The sequence below is a fragment of the Symphalangus syndactylus genome, chromosome 4 (assembly GCF_028878055.3).
Source record: "Symphalangus syndactylus isolate Jambi chromosome 4, NHGRI_mSymSyn1-v2.1_pri, whole genome shotgun sequence".
NCBI classification, from domain to species: Eukaryota; Metazoa; Chordata; class Mammalia; order Primates; family Hylobatidae; genus Symphalangus; species Symphalangus syndactylus.
In genome coordinates, this window is record NC_072426.2 from 97884286 (window position 1) to 97902025 (window position 17740).

The 17740-nt window shown below is 40.7% G+C and overlaps 1 protein-coding gene and 1 long non-coding RNA gene across 2 annotated transcripts in view; both read right to left on the bottom strand.

Moving 5' to 3' along the window:
• LOC129480982 (uncharacterized) overlaps positions 1-11137 on the bottom strand; it is a 31608-nt gene extending 20471 nt beyond the window's left edge. The window contains exon 1 of the long non-coding RNA XR_008657213.2: positions 10983-11137. This is a non-coding gene — a long non-coding RNA (uncharacterized lncRNA). The remainder of the gene's footprint in view (positions 1-10982) is intronic.
• The window catches only part of LRMDA (leucine rich melanocyte differentiation associated), a 1130865-nt gene that overhangs the window by 828993 nt on the left and 284132 nt on the right, over positions 1-17740 (bottom strand). The gene's annotated exons all lie outside the window — the stretch shown is intronic.

Below are 17740 nucleotides of genomic sequence, written 5' to 3' on the forward strand. Positions count from 1 at the left end.
AATAAACTATGAACACCCACTGGAGCTGGGCACTGGGGACACATGACTGCAAGACAGTGGTGTCCTGTCAGAGGCCAAGAGCCCCCTCCTTCTCCTGCTGCATGACAGTCAATGAATAGTGTTTGGGACTGTGACAATCCATAATGTTTGTGTGGGATCATGATGTCTTTCAAGGTCATAGTGATCTAAAAGCTAATGGTATCGAAGACCCCACATTCTGCTCTGTTACCATGAAGTTGTCTACTTTCTTAGTTCATCACAGCATTCAGCCTGCCATGGAAAATGGGCTCAGCCTGGGTTAAATGTCCCCAGTTCCATTCATGATGGGATTCCAGCTCACCAGCCAGTTCATGGCAGGCTCCCCAGGCTGTTTCCCTTGGACAAGCTGCTCCCAAGCAAATGGCAAGCTCACACTTCCAGGCTGAAGATCTAACCTTCATTAATGCCCAGGGGCGCATGCCAAAGGTACAGTTGTAGAACAAGTAACACCATAATGGGCACAAATAAGCTTTGTCTATACAAAGTAGAGTTAATGACTTCCCATCATGTTTCTCAACACTTTCAATAGAAGACTAAATTGACACTGACCAAAGGGAATCAGATCAATTGGATGCAACTCTGTTTCCTAAATGAGCTCCTCTTGGGTTGCCTATAGTTCAGCACAGGTATTTATATGACCAAAGTTGACCTCCCAGGCTATATAAGCTAATGAAAAGAAATATGAGTAGGAACTCCTAGGCACCTCAAACCAACTTGGTTCCTGTTTTAAAGTGATTTCATCACCTATGTCACCACAGCCAAATAATTAATCACACACTGACATCTCATCATACTGCCTATCCAAAGCCTGCTGCTGCCAAAGAAACCATTTTATGCTGAGCTATTTTTGCTATTTCCAACAGAAAACTCCCTCATTTAACTGACCCCAAAACAGATCTGCCATATACTAAACATCGCCCTACCATACAGAGTCAGATTTGTGGCTCCAGTTGGCCAGTTTTTGCTTCTCAGGGTAACACAACAGAAGGAAACTCCATTCAGGGAGGTTAGCCCTGGACTTGGTGCCCCCATGTTAACCTGGTAGACTTGCTGGGGAGTATAAAGTAACTCTTCATTTATAACTCCAAAAGCAATAATAAACATAGAACTATGATTTACTCTGAATCTTCCTATTATTAAAACACTTTGTCTTATAGTTCTATTGATTTACAATCTGTCCTACTTACTTTTTTAGCATCTGAAAACAATCAAGGCACAAAGCTGCAAAATGTTTGGACATTAATTGTTAGGAGACAGAATTTTATTCCAGGTGAGGGGTTTGAGGCCTCGACAGCGATGCATTCTGGTACCAGAATGATTTATGGTCTTGTAGCAATAACGATGCACCAGGGCCATTAACATATTGGCAGGCCCTAGGATGGATTAGTGGCATTGATTATTTCATGGGCCACTGATACCCATTTGTTACGAGGAGTTCAAAGATGGCCTCTCCCTGACTAAAATCTTTTTATGAGCAGACAGCATTTTAAGTATTAGGAACCTGGGATTTGGGGCCATTTTTTATAATCTTGCTGTCACCTCACCTTAGTATGCAACCCCAAAAAAAGTGTCAAAAAATTAAAGTTCATTCTTCACCACCAGCCTTAATTCCTCAACTCGTCATAACCATGTCTTCTTTAAAAATTAATGATTGCCAGCATTTAGCCACTGGTTGTTGCTATGAAGATCTATGCAAAAAGCAAGGATCCCTATAGAGTGTGTGATATATGGAATACTCTTTATTACTACAATAAAACTTACTGACATTTCAATACTTCTGCAAATAGCATTATAGTATGAATCTTCTGAATTAGGTTGAAAATTAAGTTGTAAATTAAAAGAAAGTGTACTTTGGAATACAACATGATATGTCACCTAGAAAAGGACCTTTGTGCATAACAGAGTGGAGCTGGGGAACACAGAGATGAGCCCAGCACCTCGGCAGGGCTGCTTGCATTCTAAAGATCCAGGTTCCAAAATTCATCCAGAATCCCTAATAATCCATCACCAGAGACTCTATTTTTCCATTGTAAAAGTCAAGGGACTTGACCACAGCTGCTTTTGAATAATGTATTATGAAACCCCAAATCTTAATATATTTTTCTCCTTTGCCACATTCTTACTGTAAATCTTAAATTGGGCACCTTTGGAATAATAATTGTCTTATAAACTACACAGAAATTACACATACATTATGCTTATAATGTATGTATACAGATATAAAAACTATTTCCTTCTCTATGTTATCACATACAAAATTCCTCTCCATCCCCACTCCCCAACACCTACCCGGTCTTCAAAGATGCTCAGAGCAGAAAGCTAAGCAGGGCACTAGATGACAATTCCCAGAGCTTGGATGGCTTTGAAACTGTTTGGTCCAAAGGCTAATGTCACATATTGTAAATTACAGTCTCAGATTGGAGCCAGAACAAAATGGTTATGCAAAAGACCACTGGCTTTCAAATATGTATTTGTTGAAAAGTCAAATGTCTTAAATCATTTCCACCTATCTTCCATAGCATTCTGTGTACCCACAAGATGGCATGGCATAGTTAAAACAGAGTCATTCTGATGATTTGAAATACCTTGATGAAACCCAAACTAACCCCTACCCAGGATGACTTCCCACCATGAGTTCTCATGCTTGCTTCCCAATTTTTCTTTAGTTTAGCCTAGAATTCATCTTGGGTAGAAATCTGTTTCTCTATACTCCACCACTCCCCCACTTCCTGCATCATCAGAGGTCTACACACACTGGACCAGGGAGAATAAAGAGATTTCATCTTGAGAGCCAACTCTAGTCACCCAGTAGATGTGAGCTGTGATTAAAAGGATTCTGAGACAGAGTTCTGAATCCACAGCAAAAGATGCTATATTCAATCACCCACCGGGCTCAAGGCAAAGGAGTGGAAGAGTGGTCTAAGTGCTGATGTTCACAACTCTGAATTCAGAAGTCGACACAATTTCACTGACTCGCCTGAAGACTACTCTGTTAAGCTCGCTAAAAAGTAAACTTCGAAGGCATTTCCACTCACAGAATGGGCACGGGAAAACAAAACTGCTTCTCCAAGAAAGACATAGCACAGACTACGCATGAAAGAATTTTAGAACTGGACAGAATCATGAGATGACCTAATGCAAGCCTTTTATTTCACAGATGGAAGAATCATGGTATGTTGTTAAGTGACTCACATAAGATTATGCAATTAGTGATGGAGAAATGAAATCCTCAGTCTCCTGCCCATGTGTTCTCTCCACAATGCCACGATGCCTCCTTTTCACCCCATCTTATTTGCTGCTTATTTTCCCTTCCTTCCCGTGTATATAATTTTCTTATTTTACTAAGGCTTGATGTGCTGTCTCAGGATTCTCAAATTTTGGATTATGTAAGACATAGACTCAATAATCTATATTACTGCAAATTTAGGAAAACAATCTTAGAGTATGATGTATGGTAATTCAGGGTTAAGTAGAAAACAACACAAGAAGTTTGCCATTTCTCTTGTTAAATTTTGGGTTTTATTTTAAATAGAGAAGAAAGATATTGTAAATGTGTACTTTAGGTATACAGAGGCACTTTGGCTTCAATCTCTAAATTACGGGGGCTCTGCGTAAACCATCCAACATTAAAACATCCAGGGAACATCCCCTGCAAAACTCTTAGATTATCTCCTACCATATCCAGCTTATAAAGTAATTGGGAAAGTAGACCTTCCATTTCTCGTGGAAATTAAAGTTCTTAAAGACTCTTTACTGCTCTCTGTAACAGAACCGACAAGCTGCCCCCTCAGACTGGGTAGGCCATGGCCATCCCACGGCAACAGGAGGCGAAACACTTCATTACCTCAGCCTGCAATCCTGCAATGCTGTGCAAACCCTACCTTCTCCCTCAACATCCAGAAACACGTTTTCAGAAAGATTCTGCTTCTTGGCCCCCAGGGAGAATAACACACGACCAGGTCTAGGGAAAATAACCTCTTTCCTGTTTAAAAGTTAAAAATTAAATCCACCCTGGAGAAACACTCTACAACTAAGAAACAATTCCGGGACACCACTACAGAATGTAACAAGTGAAAGAAGTTCTCTGCAGGTCTAACTTAATTTGAACATGGTAAATTGTGAACCTTCTTTTTATTCACATCATGGTTAAGACGGAGAACAGCTGGTTACCTTGTCACACAAAACCACTCCTGGTACACCTGAGGAATATCCTTCAAACTTCTCTTCTTTAGGCAAATAATGCCAACCCCATAAAGCTCTTCAGACACATCATCTCACCAATCATTGTTACCGCTATGGTTCCTCTGGACTTTTGCCAAATCTACATCCTTCTTAAACTCAGTAGTCCATATGGCATGACAGGGCTGGGTGTTAATTGAAGAACAGCTTAACTGTTTGGACATGTTATGCATCTATTACACAATTGTCAATCTTGCAATGTTTGCTGTAGGACTATATCTTTGGGGAAATTAATGCCAAATGAAAATTTACCCTAATCTGTTTTTCTTTTTAACTCTCTTAGGGCTCTTTCTGATGATTTGTTAATCTGCTTCACTTTATTCTACAAGCTCAAGTCACATAACCAAAATCAACAACTAAGACTCAGGATAGGAGTAAATGGTTATTGACTGAGATACTTGTCCTCTTTTAGATACTTATCCTTTGTATCTACAACAATCACTCATAAACATGACTGTTAATATGACTATAGTAACCAAGAACACACAAACATGGAAGTGATATTCAACAACTCATTATTCTCATATGTTCAAATTCCACTTTTAATTTTTTATGCTTTTACTAAATACTTACTCTATTTTTATAGTAAAACCTTATTAAATCACCTAACACATTTGGAAGTTTTGAAAGGGCTGAAGTTGAATTCTGTCTGATTTCTGATGGAAATCCTAACCAGGCCCATGACAGGTGCTTCATAAATTACATGTTGACTAAATAAACAAATAATGGTGCATTACAAAATCCTTCTCAATTCTTCACTCTCCTGCTCCTAGGCCCTCTGCCTTGTGAGTTTGTACTTCCTACCACCAGAGTATCTATCCCTAACCCACTGATGATGATCTTGGCCACGAGATTTCATTCGGCCCTGGAATGTAGACTGAAATGACAATGGGCTGGTTGAGTCTAGGCCTTCCTTGAGGTCTCGCATATTTCCGCTGCCCCTCTCCAAGTCTCTGACCTGAACTGAGAACAACTTGCCTGGAAAGCCCATTGGTTCCAGACAAAATAGAAACACCCAGAAGAGAATAGCTCAACCAACCCACAGACCTGCAGGATGAAGCACCATCTCCACAGCCAATCCACAAACTATGAGCATGATAATAATTGCTGATCGAGTGCCACTAGGTGTTGGGGCATTTTGTCAAGCAGCATCATGGTGGCAACGATTGATAGATAGTAAATGGTGCGAAGAAGATTGAAGGATCATGTCTGGGCACCTTGAGAAAAATCAGTATCCATTTATACAGGAAAAAATGAACAGCAGACTACAAAGCACTCTTATAAACTCACTTAATTCATCCACTAGGAAGCTTTCCTTCCTCACTAGCTGGAGACTACATTTTGAGGCAATAAAACACTTTAAAAATCTAAAAATAATCATAATTAATGTTATGTCCGATAAGTAGGGCAAATGTTGGTGCAAAATGGCTGAACTAATGAACTACTCGGTGGTCAGAAAACACATGCTACAGACTATATGATGAACAAAGAATATTTCCATCATCCCCATCAGAGGACTTGTTAGCAGGGGCCCAATTTTCATGAACACTCTACCCTCTGCTGGTTCTGAAGATGAACACATGTGCTCTGTTTTAAAGGGGAGGAAGGCAGCAACCGCAGCTTGCTTATGCAGGGACATTAATGAGGTAGCTGAAGTCATCTGGTGAGGTTAACCACATGGGGCATCTACAGCCACTCATCACCCTCCTTGCCTCCTGGCCCACAGATGTCACACCAAGAGGACATCGAAGGACAGCATCCCCAGAAGAGACCAACTGCAGCAGGAAATTCTCTTCCCAAAGCTCCTTGCTGTGCCACCAAGGTGGCCTCTGCAGCATGGCAATAAGGGCCGTGCCATTAAAGGCAAGCTTCCGTTTTATGTGCTCAAGCCTTCTGCGGCAGGATCCCACCATTCCCCAGGAAGCCTGATTTACCATCCCATCGCCCTATTTTTATAGGGCTTGACTCTGCAAATGGAGCTGATGGAGACCTCAACCACGAGTCACTGAGTCCTCAGGTATGACTGCAGATTTACAATGCCTGCTGAAGTCATTCTGTCACGCTCACGTCTTCTCAACGTGCCCCTGAAGGGGACTCCCCAAGGCTTCAGCTGAGCTCCGCTAGCCCTCTTCCAACCCCCTGCCCCAAAATATTTTCCTCCTCTGAGCCTGATTTCCCTTAGCCCAGACCTCACAATCCAGGAAGCCCTGTAAAGATCTGAGGGCTACTGGTGGGGACATGGCAGTCACATGCAGGAAAGCTCATTTGAGGGGTGGCTGGTGAGATATTATGGGGAGAGAGAAAGGGGATGGGAAAAGAGAGAAAAGAAAAAGTGAGTCTGAGTCATGTTGGTGAGATTTTTCACAGCTAATCACACAAAAGACTGATTCACTGCTCACTTTGCTCTGCTCCCTCATTTTTCATATCATACTTTTCACTGCCCCATCAGCTTGTTCCACCAAGGTCAAATGAAGGGAATGATAGCTTGCACACCACACTGAGATTTATTATAAACGGAGTCACTCACCTTTTATGTGGAGTAAATGGGCTCCTGAAATTCCCATTTATGAAGATGGACCTGAGCAAAAGAGACACATAAGAAGTAGGCAGGGAGGAGGGCCCTCCCAAGTGGCACCATCGAATCCCCATGGTCTCCTTTCCCATGCACAGAAATGGAAGCTGAGGCCACCCACTAGCTTGAACCTAAAGGTATGCAACACTTTTAATCAATGTCAGAATTGTAGTTCCCTGTTTGTCTTATTGAACACAGTGTTGAAGAGAGTCTTGCAGGCAAGGAAACATTTGAGCAGATCTTAATTCAAATGCATTAGACAAAAAGCATTGCCTGAGATTTTTTCTACCCTTTAGGATGCTTTAGATTGCAAGTAACAGAATAACCAACTAAGGGTGGCATAAACATCGAGGGTTTATTATATAGCAACACAACAAGTCCAAAGATAAAAGGTTTCCAAGGTTAATTCGCCAGCTCATGATATCACCAAGGACCTAAGTGCCATCCTCAATTCAAAATCTCTCCTCAGGGGACACAGAATTACGAAAGATGTCAGTCACTTAACATTTCTAAGCTTTAGTATCCTCATCTATGGGAGGAATGGAGGAAGACTACATCAATTGTGTAGCAGTAGAGCTTACTTCAAAAGAAAAGAAGAAAGGAAACTCATGTGCAACCCTAAAAGTGGAGCTGCTGTGGTTGTAGCAGGTACTTATCCCCAACAGTGGGTCCTGAGGCTCCTTCACCACTGGAAGGCTGCATCTTCCAGGATGCCTCTTCTAGCACTGATAGATTCTAACATTCGTGATTCTAAAGTAGATGATTGTGATACTGATGTTATTAACAATATTGAAAGACTGTAATGATTTAATGAACAATTTACATTCTCTAAACTACTCATATGGAGCAGACATTGGTCTTCCAAAACCCAGATAAATCAAGTGCTTATAATTCAAGAAGAGAGAAAAGAGGAGGGAGGGTGGGAGGGAAAAGGGAGGGAAGAGGAAGTGAAAAAGGGAAGGAATGAGAGACAGATAATTTAACTCTCATTAATTTAAAAAACTACAATAAAATACTATGAATTACCAATTAGATCAAAGTTCCTCACAGTTATATTTATATAGGTAAAAAAAATTAAACAGCCTAAATGCCCAAAAATTTAAGACTGGCAAAGAAAACTTGGCTAAATACTGTGCGTCTCTATTAGATACCATGTTTCAGAAGAATTATTAATGACATGAGAATATGCTCAAAATACATATTGATATGTGCAAGTACATACTGCAAAGTAAGATTATAGAATGATCCTAGTTTTCTAAAATGTCATGTATATATGTATTTTTTTTTAAAAAAAAAAAGGCAGTTAAGATTTACAACAAAATGTTAGTGGTGGGACCTTCTGGTGGGAATACAGATTTTTTTTATTCAGAATTTTTTGATCTTTGCAAACTTTCTACAGTGAACATATATTGTGTTTATAATAAGGAAAAATGATTGAAATAAATTGAGAGGTATAAAACAAAACTGTAACATACTTTCTTTTGTTTATTACCATCCAACTTAAAGACTGAAAATTCCAAGATATTTGGAGGGATGCACCAGTAAGATCCATATTGACCGTAAGAGAATACACAAGGGGAATGGTAGGCTGCCCGCACGTACCGCAGCCCCTCACTGTCTCAGCACGACTGAGGAATTGGGCTCCTGCACTTGGAGACCAGCCTTTGTGAAACACAGGTGTAGTGAATCATGAGATACACTGACAAATGGGATGTGAATATCATGGAAGCTACAAAACTCCCTGTAAAGGTAAAAAGAAACCAGTTCCCCTTGACCTGTCTCCACGTATCAGGACTCTATGCGTGAGAAGAGTTATCACTCTTTCTTCAAAGATTTCCAGGAAGGAAGGAAGGGAGGGAGGGAGGGAGGGAAAGAAGTAGGAAGGGAGCAAAAGAAAAGGGAGAAAGGGAAGGAGGGATGGAAAATTTAACCCTCATAATTTAAAAAATAATAATCAAATTATTATTAATTGCCAATTAGATCAAAGTTTCTCACAGTTACATTTATATAGGAAAAAAATTTACGTAATCTAAATGCCCAACAGCATAAGACTGACAAAGAAATTCTGGGAGACTGCCACCAACTGGGGAATGGGGATACCCCAAGTTTCCATACTACAAAAAGAACCAGAAATCTATGTGATCTTTTCCATTGAGCTGTATTTCTGGGCCATGTGTGAGCCAGCTTTAGTAAACTTAATTCTACCACTTGTCAAAATTTTCAACCTTTGAAAAATTACTCAATACCAGGATTAATATACAATATAATATCCAAGCGGTTAGCCAGCTCTGAACTCTATCATCCCCAAATGACGCTGGATGTGTACAGGAGGTAGCATGGCTTCCAGGCTGCCACAGCCTTTCATCTGCACAAGGAATGTGGGTGTGAGCACGAGGAAAAATCTACTTTTGAACATCGTCAGAGTGATAGATAATCTATGCCATATCTGAAAATATGTCTCATGGAGCTCCATGCAATAGATAACTTATTAATTTCTTTTTTTAACTCCCATTCATCATTTCTAGCAAGTCCACAGCCCTTCTCCCAAGACCTTGGCTTTAATTGTGAAGGCAGCTGCTCATGCATTCTGGGGGCCTTCTAGGGCTGAAATTTCTTAGAACTCTGTTCCTACCTCAGATAACAAGTCTTTGTTTGGAGGGAGACTTTATGGAGGAGAGAAATAAGTGGCGCAAGAAAAATACCTGCCTCAAAACCAGCTGTGTGGACGTGTAAACCAGCAACCTTTAAGAAAAAAAAAAAAAATGTTGTTGTGATATAGAGCAAAACAATTCAGGGACTCTTCCTCTTGCCAGGACATTTATTTGGGGAGAGAGGACAGGGAGAGAGCTTGGACAGAAGGGAGAGACAGGGAGGGAGGAGGAAAGGGACAAACCTTATTCTGGGGTGGAAAGTGGATTAAGGAAGTACTAGATCCATCAGCATCAATCCTAAAATACAAAGTTTCCTTCACTGTATTCCCAAAGGAAAAGAAGACGCTCAAGCTTTATAAGATTCTAGGTTTCTCGAAGGTACTAAAAAGTTTGTGGCTCATTTTGAAACGACCACACTTAAGGTTAAATGGTACTAACTTGGGATAAGTTCCCTATTCATTTTTCAAACAATTCTTGTGTTGTTTTGTTTTGTTTTGTATTTTTAGATTTCTATTTTGGAATTTTAAAAACACTAATTCTTATTCAAGACCTTTGAATCAACTGGTCTCAGGAAATTGCATTCCTTACTCATATAGGGAAACAAAATCTTAAATATAAAATATACATTTAAGTGTGGCATTCAGTTACAATAATTTATCTTCTGTTGTTTTGTGCAATCAGCGATTGCATTAATTTTAACAAATCTCTCATAGCTTTTCAACCACAGACTCTTATTTTCTGAAATACCATTCTGTAAATAATAAACCTATTGTAAAATATGCAATACTATACATTAAAGATCCACCTTTTCTTTCTCTCCCAATTAATTCTTTCTTTGCCTAATGTAACATATTTGGGGTTTGGGTTAGAACACATCTCCTACCTTAAAGTAAAATGTTACAGATTAAATACTGAGTCACTTGGTAATATGCACAGCCCAGGTAAAGGTAGAAAGCCACTAACTTTTTCCTGCACAAAAGAAGTGTGCATTACTATCACTACCCCATGCCTCCCTAAAGCAACAATAGATCCCTTTCCAGAAACATCATTTTCAAAAGGAGCAGGTAAATATTATTATTTGCTATACCAAGGCAACAATAACTGATTAAGGTAAATTTAGTGGAAACATTAAAATAATGGCAGGGGAAGGAACCGTATTCTGCAGAAACCCTGTGTGAACTTATTGGAAATAATCAGCCGCTCAGTTTGAATTAAATGAGTGTGAGTAAATGTAGTTGGGGGGCTGGGTGGGGGGAGCTGAAAAAGAAAGCCTGGCAGACCCTGGCTGGAATCTGCAAGCTTCCCTCTGCCACGGCTGGTAGGAAAATCTGCAAAGATGCAAACGGTCCTTGGGTATTCAGTTAGCAGTAAGTAAATTGCTGTGGGAGCTGAGGGCGGGCATACTTTAGCAGGCAATTCCTCTCTGTCTTTCATTCTGTTTGTCTGTGTTAAATTCCCCCTCTGCCCTCATCCATTCTCACATCCAGTTCCCTGCTTTGTCCATCCATCAATCCCCTCACTTTGTCAGTGCTGACTTCATCCCGGCTCTCACAATCACATTGCAGCCATCCCGAGGCCACGAGGGACCTCACACCACCCCCGCACCGCCCCCACCGGCCCGCTGCCACCTCCCTGCTTCCGGATCCGCGATCTGCTGATGGAGGGCCCAGCCGGCCACTTGTCGTTTTCTATTGCACAGACCAGCAAAAACACTAATACTCAACCTGATTCCTATCGTCCTGCTTTTCACCTTTCCTGTCGAGGGGAATGGAAGAGAGAAAGACGCACGGAGGGAGAAACAAGGGGGTGGGGAGGGATGGGGTAGGGATAATGGAGTGAGATGTTTGCTGAATTTTCTAAAACAATTTGCACACCAGTCAGGTGGAGGCTCAATCCAGCTTCCCATACCACACATCAATAGAAATCACAGGGAGAAAATGTAGCACTAATTAAGGGTTGATAAGCTGTAGTCAAGTGCAGTTTATGGGACAAAGCGGCAGACTACCAGGCCTGTGCAAGCTGAACTCCGTAGGGCACTTTCATCGCCAGCTGAGGATGAAAATTTTTCAAGTTATATATATATGGATATATATATAACATATATATGTGTGTGTGTGTGTGTGTGTGTGTGTGTTTTACCTTCAAAATCAAACAGATAGGCTGGGAGAAAAATACTACATGATCATTTTTATTCAAAAGATCATTTGCAAAACATTTCACGGGGTGGGGGGAGGCTTATTAAAGAGTAAAAAATAGTTACCTAGCAACAAAACTATTTTAAAACAATCTTCAGTGTTTTGCCTCAGTATGTGCTTGTAATTCAAAGGTGTATTATTTGAGCACCCACCAAACTCATAAAATATTTCTTTTCTGAATTTTAAACTTCTCTTTTCTTACCCCCTATTCGCAATAACCTATGATTAGGATGATAAAAACTTTCAATGCTATACATTTCTTTAAATTTTACTCTTGGAGTGGAAAAAATGTTTTTAAAATATGAGCAATAAAATTAGTAAAACTATTTACACAACTATGATTAAAATGACTATGCTTTAAAGGAGCTCAATGGGGTAGATTCTTCTATACAAGGTTCCAAAAAAACAGGGAATAGTAACTAGTGATAATTATAACTAGCATTTGAGAGGTACCTGCAAGGCATTTTCATGTATATGACTTGATCCTTGAACAGTTCTCTAGGCATTAGTACCTGCTGTTTTGCAACCAAGAAAGCTGAGGCCCAGCAATTCAGGAACTTGCCCCTAAACCACACCACTGCTAAGTAAAGGCATCGGGATTTAAAAGTAGCCATTAGGATTCCAACTCCTTGTCCAACAGATGGGCACACCCCATCACCTCTCCCAAAAGCTTCTTTCTAATTTAAGAAAGAAGCCTGAAAGATCCACTGGGATTAAAAATGACTAAACTGAATCAGTCTCTTGATCCAAAGGATGACCACCAAACATTGAGATTGATGTTTTAATACATCATTCCAAATTCTTATTTCGGGAGACTATTCACTTTTTTATTGAATAAAACACTGTGAGACCACCTCCGCAAACAAACCAAGAGAACTTTCCAGAAGGCTTTGAGAAATGATAGTGGAATAAATGTGTTGCCTTTCAAGGCAATGACTTTGAAGGGCTAAGCATTCACTCAGATGTTTAAGTTTTGGTGTCTCTATTCAGAAATCAATCACAGTGTCCTGTGGCCACACCTTGCATCACTGCAAATTTGAGAGGCAAACTGCGAATGACTAAGCCAGGCAGGTTCACCCACAGGATAAAAAGAAAAGAGGAGAATTGGGAACATGCAGACCTCCCTGCGTTTCAGTCTTCACACCACTCCGTGGCCACACATTTAACCCAGAACCTGCAGCCTCAGCTCACTTTTCATTCCTTTTGTTTCTCGAACCCACATGCCCAGATGGGCTCTGGTTGTGACAGAAGAGACCAGGGGAAGGGGGGAAAAAAGGCAGCAGCAAAAAGTCTCCTCTACGGTGCTTCTATACACATCAGACATCTCTAATTAGACAGCAACAAAATTTTATTAATAGGATGGACATTATAGAATGAGCTTGTTATAAATGGGCCCTGTCAGGGCCTTATTCAGCTACCAAATGAGTATTCTCAGTTCAGTGCTCTCATCTGAAGCATCACGCCTAGTTTTGGATAACAAATGATTGCTATTAACCGTATTGTTAGTAATGATGGCTGAAAACAAACAAAAACCCATAAATAACAGTCTACAGAAAAATTAACCCATAAACTTGATAGATATCCAGCTGAGAAATAATAAATGACACTTTGGGGCCTGCTGGGAGAAGCTAGTGGTTTTTGTTTTCCTCTCTGTCATTAACACATTTTCTGTGCTAAAAATTAGATTCTGATATATAATTATCAACGCTCCCAGATATTAATTCTGCTATTGCTCCCTCGGTTTCTCTTCTGGCTGGGCTATAATGTTATTCACAGATTACTCTGAGAAAACACATCAAACACTTAACAGCAGAGGTCAAAGTGACAAGCAGCTTCTGCTGACAACACCAACCTGCACCGTCTTTTTTACCAGGGATACAAGACAAATTTCTCATATTAATTAACTAGGGTTCCCTTCCAGCCACAACAGGCCTATACAATGTGATACGAGCTAAGCAAATTCCCTACTTCTCTAATGAAGGCTGCCAAGGGAGGTGAGGAGCGGCAAAATTATCTTGCATCTATAGCACTCAAATCCATATTTTTTAATGCCTTTCAGGGAGGAGACAGGGTTCAAAAGAATTTTCCAACTGCAGAGCATCTCTTACCTTGAGCCCCTTTCTCTTAAAGGGCCGAGTGGAAGGGCAAGGACATACACAAATTAAGCATGTGAGCAAGAGACGTTCTCCAAAAGGAGCTGGAATTTCAGCCACAGAACCTGCATTAGCACTGCCACTGAGAAGGACCTTGGCTTCCCAAATATCATGACTTCTGCACAATTAATTGACCTTGACTGGAATATGATCTCACCTGCCAATGGCTTATATTTGTCAAAAACCACCAAGAGATATGAAATGCACGAGGTTCCTCGATGGATGGACTCATGTCCTATAAGCAGAGGAAGACACACACACACACACATGCACACACACAGACACACACACATGCACACACAGACACACACACACAGGCACACATACACATGCACGCACACAGACACACACACATGCACACACGTACACACACATGCACACACGTGCACACATCATACCCTCATGCAAAAATGTGAAGTCCTCATCACCAGTGTTAGCATTATCATTGCAATCTACTCTATAAATTTATTTTCCCGTTGTCTCTCTGAAAATTTAATTTCACAGAAAATAACTGGGGAAAATCTTTTTTTAAATAAAAAAAATTAAGGTGCTCAGTTTTGAAAACACATAACATAGAATTGTTATGTTCCATTAAAAGTAAGATCATGAAATTTGAGACAAAAGATGAAGATGAGAGTGGGGCGGGGGAATCCATGCAAATAGGACAATGCAAATAAGTAAAGAAATAAGCAGGTATGGGATCCATTTCCCAAGCCTGTCCTTCTGCCAGGAAAAAAGAGGCAGCAACTTCCTATTCCTATGCAAATGCCTTCAAACACAAGTTCTTTTACCAGTTAGGAAAAACAAAAGCAAAAGCACGAAAATTCTTCAAAATGAGGCCATATGGTCAAGCCTCGCAAACACAGAGCAGGTGAAAATAAAGAATGCTGAGAGCTGCTGCTATGGGAAAAGCAGAAGAAACTGGGTGGGGCGTTTTGACCACTAATTTAGAAACCCTTGCTCGTTCCAAAGTTTCAGGATGTTCCTTTTTTCCTTTCAAGCTCCATCAAGGCCCTGGGTGACTGATCATCTAAATAACATTTTTGAGGTGGGATTTTTTTTTAATTGAGCCAATGATCTCCTATCTCCTGTGCCTTGTTGCTAACCCCACACCTCATCCCAGGGATCACATTGCCTTGATGACAAGAGCCTAAACTTCAAATCCCACACCTCCCATGCACTCCATTTTCTCAGTATCTGGCATTGCGATATTAAATAACTATAAAACTAGAAAGCCAAAATAACTAAATCACCTGGCAGCCAATTTCTGAGAGTTGAACCACAAACCTGGAAAATGGTGGAGTGTGTTGAAATAATGTAAAGGAAACCCATAAATTCAAACTTTATGTTCTGTAAAGAACAAATATGAAAAAGGCATCAAAATAATGAAAGATTGTTTATGTATTCTGGCATGAAATGGGAATGTGTTATGAGAGAGAGAGCAGTGGCGGAGACAGATCGACGAAGCTGACAGTGTGGTATTCATCCTGCGTGGTGGAGCAGACGCCCCGCTAGTGGCAGCAGACAGCGCAATAAATCAAGGGCTCTCGAAGCTGTACCTACAGCTTATTACATCCAAGATGACAAATAAATAATAATCCCTGTCAGAGCGGCCCTTTGCTCAAGGATTGAGCCTGAAACCTTTGGCTCATCACTCCTCATCTTAAGTGAAAACACTAGAACTAGGGAATTGGAGGCCACGGTTTGCTAAGCTCATGAAACACAAAACAAGCAGGACCCAGGAACTAGGACTGAACAAGAAAGGTCAAGAAGTAAGGAAGGATAAACATTTAAATAATCCTGACCAAGAGGCAGCAAAGCGGCCAAATGAATGTGGGTTAATATGTCCTAATCATCAGGAGGAGGCAAAAATGCCCCAGTCCTTGTCCCCACCTCTAACAGGGAAAAATACCAGGCTGAGGTTTAAACACAGTACTGGCAGGAAAGGGGCAGGGCCATAGAGACACAAGGACCCAAACAACATGGCCACCACCCTCCAAACCCCTTACAGCCCTGTCCGCCTTCCCATTTTATTTAAGACCCAAATCAGTGGTAGAAAACCATCCTCCCCATGTGGGAATTCCAGCTCTCTCGCAGCCTCAAAGGGGAGAAGACACTGCGGACCAGGCCCAGGCAAGATGAAGGCTGAGTCACAAAGCCCTCCCTGGGTCTCCCTGCTCAGCATCCTTGGTCACCGGCTTTCGTTTGCATTTTCTAACTGGCTCTTCCCTGTGGGGATGATGGGGACCCTCACTTCTAAATCTGCCTGGCATCCATGGGTGTTATGACCTTGGATTGGTCCCTTAACCTTGAGCATCGCCCTTTTCATTGCTCCTTGCTGGTCAGGTGGAGGGTTTCTGCAAGGGCCCTGGATGATTCTTTCAGAGCAGCCTTCAGTTTCTGTGGGCCCCACACTTACAGTGGTTCCCAAATTGGCTTTCCAAAAGCAAGGCCATTCTCTTTTCTCCCCATCTGACACATCTTAGTTCCTCCACTGCCTCTTGGAAAACAGAGAGGGAAATAGTAAAATCTGATGGGGCCAAAGCGGTCTGGATGCCAGCTCCTCCAGAGGTATACACACACAAACACGCCATCCTAACATAGCCTGAACATCCTGCCTACTGCCTTTCAGCCAGCCTACTGCAAATCTCCAACGCCCCAAGGCACTAAAGCAAAACTATGTATTGTGACTTGAGAGAATTGCATAAAGATGGGTATGCAGAAGGGAACAGCAATCACTACAAAAGCCTAAGTTCCAGTGGTCAGAATAAGAGTTTCTAATATTACAAAGGGGAAATGGCCACCATCTAATGCTTATCCAAGAGTATACTGAGGTCCCCACCACCACTTCATCTATCTACATGTCTTTAGACAAAGGGTGCATGGCAGGGTGGACCTGAGTTCAAATTCTGACTCCATAAAAGCTGGATGGCCTCATGTAGGTCACTTAAACTCACTGAGTTTCAGTTTCCTCATCTGAAAAAAACAAAAAAGTGGTACCAATAATTCCCAAAGTATAGGATTGTCTCGTGATTCAAATGAGGTTGCATGCTTGATGATCCCTAACATACTCTGCAAGCTCAGCAGATGCCAATCCTCATTCTATTCATTGCTCACCACATCCAGTTTGCTTTTTCCTGAATTCTATTACCTACTAAAGCAGAATTTTAAGTGAATAGTATCATCCACATAACTTTTGATCCTCATAGGGCCTCAAATGTCCAAAATTCTCTATAGGAATACAAGCTTCTTATGAAAATCATTTGACCCTGGAGTAACTACACAGCCCAAAACTTGGGAGAAACTTATCTAAGACTTAAAATCTTGGGAACTACACAAATAATGCAAAACAATCGTGTCTCATCAGCCCAATATTTCTATACCTGGGATTATATTTCTACGGAAAAATACAAAATGTGGAAAACGTATATGCAATACATGAAGACATACATTATACTGCTAAAATGGCAAAAAAAATTATGTGAGAAAACTATATAGTCCATAGTGGGGTTTTAAAATATGTTTAAAATTGTTTTTAAAAGGAATGGAATCCTTGTTTGATAGAATAGTATGCAGTCTTCAAAAATGATAATAAAGACAGTGAAGCAACATGGCAAAAAGTATATGATCTTCTGTCAGGTGAAAAAGGACACAAAATTGACACTTGGCTGTCATTTTACGTATATAGCGTTATGCCTGCAGAAAAAGGTATAGACACAAATAATAAAAGTTGTGATAATGCGGCAAGATTAAAGACCGCTGTTGTTATTCTTTCATTTCTCTCTCAAACTTTCTGTGGTTACGTTTCACAGAGCTTTTGTAATTTAAAAAATGATTTTTAAAAATGTAAAAGTAAAGAAGCTAAATGAATTAAAAAATAGAAAACTGGAA